Raw genomic sequence first — 6798 nt, forward strand, 5'->3', positions numbered from 1 at the left:
GATATGCCCGCATCTGCCTCATGATTTTGCCTTCTTCGCATACTTGTTGGCCAGATCCTGGGTTTTTTTCGTGTTTGAATCACGTAGTAATGTTGTACCACACTGAGGCTGCCAATTAAACCTGGTTTCGATCAATATTTCAGAGGATAACACCGGTTAGGTCTGGGTTAGGTTTGGGTTATGCCCGCATCTGGCTCATGATTTTGCCTTCTTCGCATACTTGTTGGCCAGATCCTGGGTTTTTTTCGTGTTTGAATCAGGTAGTAATGAGGTAACACACTGAAGCAGTCAATTAAACCCGGTTTCGATCAATATTTTAGAGGATAACACCGGTTAGGTCTGGGTTAGGTCTGGGTTATGCCCGCATCTGGCTCATGATTTTGCCATCTTCGCATACTTGTTGGCCAGATCCTGGGTTTTTTTCGTGTTTGAATCACGTAGTAATGTGGTACCACACTGAGGTAGTCAATTAAACCTGGTTTCGATCAATATTTTAGAGGATAACACCGGTTAGGTATGGGTTAGGTCCGGGATATGCCCGCATCTGCCTCATGATTTTGCCTTCTTCGCATACTTGTTGGCCAGATCCTGGGTTTTTTTCGTGTTTGAATCACGTAGTAATGTGGTTACACACTGAAGCAGTCAATTAAACCAGGTTTCGATCAATATTTTACAGGATAACACCGGTTAGGTCTGGGTTAGGTCTGGGATATGCGCGCATCTGGCTTATACTTTCGCGTTTTTCGCAAACTTGTTGGCCAGATCCTGGGTTTTTTCCGTGTTTGAAACACTTAGTAATGTGGTACCACACTGAGGCAGTCATTTAAACCTGCTTTCGATCAATATTTCACAGGATAACACCGGTTAGGTCTGGGTTAGGTCCGGGATATGCCCGAATCTGGCTCATGATTTTGCCTTCTTCGCATACTTGTTGGCCAGATCCTAGGTTTTTTTCGAGTTTGAATCACGTAGTAATGTGGTACCACACTGAGGTAGTCAATTAAACCTGGTTTCGATCAACATTTCAGAGGATAACACCGGTTAGGTCTGGGTTAGGTCCGGGAAATGCACGCATCTGGCTTATGATTTCGCCTTTTTCACAAACTTGTTGGCTAGATCCTGGGTTTTTTTCGGGTTTGAATCACGTGGTAATGTGATACGACACAAAAACAATCCATTAAACCTGGATTCGGACAGTATTTTAGAGGATAACACCGGTTAGGTCTGGGATATGTGCGCATCTGGCTTATTTTCGCCTTTTTCGCAAACTTGTTGGCTAGATCCTGGGTTTTTTTCGGGTTTGAATAGCGCAATAATGTGGTACCACACTGAAGCAGTCAATTAAACCTGGTTTCGATCAATATTTTAGAGGATAACGCCGGTTAGGTCTGGGTTAGGTCTGGGTTATGCCCGTATCTGGCTTATACTTTCGCCTTTTTCGCAAACTTGCTGACCAGATCCTGGGTTTTTTCCGTGTTTGAATCACGTAGTAATATTGTACCACAATGAGGCAGTCAATTAAACCTGGTTTCGATCAATATTTTAGAGGATAACACCGGTTAGGTCTGGGTTAGGTCCGGGATAAGCCCGAATCTGGCTCATGATTTTGCCTTCTTCGCATACTTGTTGGCCAGATCCTGGGTTTTTTCCGTGTTTGAATCACGTAGTAATGTAGTACCACACTGAGGCAGTCAATTAAACCTGGTTTCGATCAATATATTAGAGGATAACACCGGTTAGGTCTGGGTTAGGTCTGGGATATGCGCGCATCTGGCTTACACTTTCGCCATTTTCGCAAACTTGTTGGTCAGATCCTGGGTTTTTTTCGTGTTTGAATCACGTAGTAATGTTGTACCACACTGAGGCAGTCAATTAAACCTGGTTTCGATCAATATTTCAGAGGATAACAGCGGTTAGGTCTGGGTTAGGTCTGGGAAATGCACGCAACTGGCTCATGATTTCGCCTTTTTCGCAAACTTGTTGGCCAGATCCTGGGTTTTTTCCGTGTTTGAATCACGTAGTAATGTGGTAATTCACTGAAGCAGTCAATTAAACCTGGTTTCGATCAATATTTTAGAGGATAACACCGGTTAGGTCTGGGTTAGGTCTGGGATATGCGCGCATCTGGCTTACACTTTCGCCATTTTCGCAAACTTGTTGCCCAGATCCTGGGTTTTTTCCGTGTTTGAATCACGTAGTAATGTTGTACCACACTGAGGCAGTCAATTAAACCTGGTTTCGATCAATATTTTAGAGGATAACACCGGTTAGGTCTGGGTTAGGTCTGGGTTATGCCCGCATCTGCCTCATGATTTTGCCTTTTTCGCAAACTTGTTGGCCAGATCCTGGGTTTTTTCCGTGTTTGAAACACGTAGTAATGTGGTACCACACTGTGGCAGTCATTTAAACCTGCTTTCGATCAATATTTCACAGGATAACACCGGTTAGGTCTGGGTTAGGTCCGGGATATGCCCGCATCTGGCTCATGATTTTGCCTTCTTCGCATACTTGTTGGCCAGAACCTAGGTTTTTTTCGAGTTTGAATCACGTAGTAATGTTGTACCACACTGATGCAGTCAATTAAACCTGGTTTCGATCAATATTTCAGAGGATAACAGCGGTGAGGTCTGGGTTAGGTCCGGGAAATGCACGCAACTGGCCCATGATTTCGCCTTTTTCGCAAACTTGTTGGCCAGATCCTGGGTTTTTTCCGTGTTTGAATCACGTAGTAATGTGGTAATTCACTGAAGCAGTCAATTAAACCTGGTTTCGATCAATATTTTAGAGGATAACACCGGTTAGGTCTGGGTTAGGTTTGGGTTATGCCCGCATCTGGCTCATGATTTTGCCTTCTTCGCATACTTGTTGGCCAGATCCTGGGTTTTTTTCGTGTTTGAATCACGTAGTAATGTGGTAACACACTGAAGCAATCAATTAAACCTGTTTTCGATCAATATTTTAGAGGATAACATCGGTTAGGTCTGGGTTAGGTCTGAGTTTTGCCCGCATCTGGCTCATGATTTTGCCTTATTCGCATACTTGTTGGCCAGATCCTGGGTTTTTTTCGTGTTTGAATCACGTAGTAATGTGGTAACACACTGAAGCAGTCAATTAAACCTGGTTTCGATCAATATTTTAGAGGATAACACCGGTTAGGTCTGGGTTAGGTCTGGGATATGCGCGCATCTGGCTTACACTTTCGCCATTTTCGCAAACTTGTTGGCCAGATCCTGGGTTTTTTTCGTGTTTGAATCACGTAGTAATGTTGTACCACACTGAGGCAGTCAATTAAACCTGGTTTCGATCATTATTTCAGAGAATAACACCGGTTAGGTCTGGGTTAGGTCCGGGAAATGCACGCATCTGGCTCATGATTTCGCCTTTTTCGCAAACTTGTTGGCCAGATCCTGGGTTTTTTCCGTGTTTGAATCACGTAGTAATGTAGTACCACACTGAGGCAGTCAATTAAACCTGGTTTCGATCAATATATTAGAGGATAACACCGGTTAGGTCTGTGTCAGGTCTGGGATATGCGCGCATCTGGCTTACACTTTCGCCATTTTCGCAAACTTGTTGGTCAGATCCTGGGTTTTTTTCGTGTTTGAATCACGTAGTAATGTTGTACCACACTGAGGCAGTCAATTAAACCTGGTTTCGATCAATATTTCAGAGGATAACAGCGGTTAGGTCTGGGTTAGGTCTGGGAAATGCACGTAACTGGCTCATGATTTCGCCTTTTTCGCAAACTTGTTGGCCAGATCCTGGGTTTTTTCCGTGTTTGAATCACGTAGTAATGTGGTAATTCACTGAAGCAGTCAATTAAACCTGGTTTCGATCAATATTTTAGAGGATAACACCGGTTAGGTCTGGGTTAGGTTTGGGTTATGCCCGCATCTGGCTCATGATTTTGCCTTCTTCGCATACTTGTTGGCCAGATCCTGGGTTTTTTTCGTGTTTGAATCACGTAGTAATGTGGTAATACACTGAAGCAGTCAATTAAACCTGGTTTCGATCAATATTTTAGAGGATAACACCGGTTAGGTCTGGGTTAGGTCTGGGATATGCGCGCATCTGGCATATACTTTCGCCTTTTACGCAAACTTGTTGGCTAGATCCTGGGTTTTTTTCGTGATTGAATCACGTAGTAATGTGGTAACACACTGAAGCAGTCAATCAAACCTGGTTTCGATCAATATTTTAGAGGATAACACCGGTTAGGTCTGGGTTAGGTCTGGGTTATGCCCGCATCTGGCTCATGATTTTGCCTTCTTCGCATACTTGTTGGCCAGAACCTAGGTTTTTTTCGAGTTTGAATCACGTAGTAATGTGGTACCACACTGAGGTAGTCAATTAAACCTGGTTTCGATCAATATTTTAGAGGATAACACCGGTTAGGTCTTGGTTAGGTCTCGGATATGCGCGCATCTGGCTTACACTTTCGCCATTTTCGCAAACTTGTTGCCCAGATCCTGGGTTTTTTCCGTGTTTGAATCACGTAGTAATGTTGTACCACACTGAGGCAGTCAATTAAACCTGGTTTCGATCAATATTTTAGAGGATAACACCGGTTAGGTCTGGGTTAGGTCTGGGATATGCGCCCATCTGGCTTATACTTTCGCCTTTTTCGCAAACTTGTTGGCAAGCTCCTGGGTTTTTTCCGTGTTTGTATCAAGTAGTAATGTTGTACCACACTGAGGCAGTCAATTAAACCTGGTTTCGATAAATATTTCAGAGAATAACACCGGTTAGGTCTGGGTTAGGTCCGGGAAATGCACGCATCTGGCTCATGATTTCGCCTTCTTCGCATACTTGTTGGCCAGATCCTGTGTTTTTTTCGTGTTTGAATCACGTAGTAATGTGGTAACACACTGAAGCAGTCAATTACACCTGGTTTCGATCAATATTTTAGAGGATAACACCGGTTAGGTCTGGGTTAGGTCTGGGTTATGCCCGCATCTGGCTCATGATTTAGCCTTCTTCGCATACTTGTTGGCCAGATCCTGGGTTTTTTTCGTGTTTGAATCACGTAGTAATGTGGTAACACAGTGAAGCAGTCAATTGAACCTTGTTTCGATCAATATTTTAGAGCATAACACCGGTTAGGTCTGGGTTAGGTCTGGGTTATGCCCGCATCTGGCTCATGATTTTGCCTTCTTCGCATACTTGTTGGCAATATCCTGGGTTTTTTTCGTGTTTGAATCACGTAGTAATGTGGTAACACACTGAAGCAGTCAATTAAACCTGGTTTCGATCAATATTTTAGAGGATAACACCGGTTAGGTCTGGGTTAGGTCTGGGATATGCGCGCATCTGGCTTACACTTTCGCCATTTTCGCAAACTTGTTGGTCAGATCCTGGGTTTTTTTCGTGTTTGAATCACGTAGTAATGTTGTACCACACTGAGGCAGTCAATTAAACCTGGTTTCGATCAATATTTCAGAGGATAACAGCGGTTAGGTCTGGGTTAGGTCCGGGAAATGCACGTAACTGGCTCATGATTTCGCCCTTTTCGCAAACTTGTTGGCCAGATCCTGGGTTTTTTCCGTGTTTGAATCACGTAGTAATGTTGTACCACACTGAGGCAGTCAATTAAACCTGGTTTCGATCAATATTTCAGAGGATAACAGCGGTTAGGTCTGGGTTAGGTCCGGGAAATGCCCGCATCTGGCTCATGATTTCGCCATCTTCGCATACTTGTTGGCCAGATCCTGGGTTTTTTTCGTGTTTGAATCACGTAGTAATGTGGTAACACACTGAAGCAGTCAATTACACCTGGTTTCGATGAATATTTTAGAGGATAACACCGGTTAGGTCTGGGTTAGGTCTGGGTTATGCCCGCATCTGGCTCATGATTTTGCCTTCTTCGCATACTTGTTGGCCAGATCCTGGGTTTTTTTCGTGTTTGAATCACGTAGTAAAGTGGTAACACACTGAAGCAGTCAATTGAACCTTGTTTCGATCAATATTTTAGAGGATAACACCGGTTAGGTCTGGGTTAGGTCTGGGTTATGCCCGCATCTGGCTCATGATTTTGCCTTGTTCGCATACTTGTTGGCCAGATCCTGGGTTTTTTTCGTGTTTGAATCACGTAGTAATGTGGTAACACACTGAAGCAGTCAATTAAACCTGGTTCCGATCAATATTTTAGAGGATAACACCGGTTAGGTCTGGGTTAGGCCTCGGATATGCGCGCATCCGGCTTACACTTTCGCCATTTTCGCAAACTTGTTGCCCAGATCCTGGGTTTTTTCCGTGTTTGAATCACGTAGTAATGTTGTACCACACTGAGGCAGTCAATTAAACCTGGTTTCGATCAATATTTTAGAGGATAACACCGGTTAGGTCTGGGTTAGGTCTGGGTTATGCCCGCATCTGCCTCATGATTTTGCCTTCTTCGCATACTTGTTGGCCAGATCCTGGGTTTTTTTCGTGTTTGAATCACGTAGTAATGTGGTAACACACTGAAGCAGTCAATTAAACTAGGTTTCGATCAATATTTTAGAGGATAACACCGGTTAGGTCTGGGTTGGGTCTGGGATATGCGCGCATCTGGCTTATACTTTCGCCTTTTTCGCAAACTTGTTGGCCAGATCCTGGGTTTTTTCCGTGTTTGAAACACGTAGTAATGTGGTACCACACTGAGGCAGTCATTTTAACCTGCTTTCGATCAATATTTCACAGGATAACACCGGTTAGGTCTGGGTTAGGTCCGGGATATGCCCGAATCTGGCTCATGATTTTGCCTTCTTCGCATACTTGCTGGCCAGAGCCTGGGTTTTTTTCGTGTTTGAATCACGT

This window comes from Colletes latitarsis, unplaced genomic scaffold (assembly GCF_051014445.1).
Source record: "Colletes latitarsis isolate SP2378_abdomen unplaced genomic scaffold, iyColLati1 scaffold0007, whole genome shotgun sequence".
Lineage (NCBI taxonomy): Eukaryota > Metazoa > Arthropoda > Insecta > Hymenoptera > Colletidae > Colletes > Colletes latitarsis.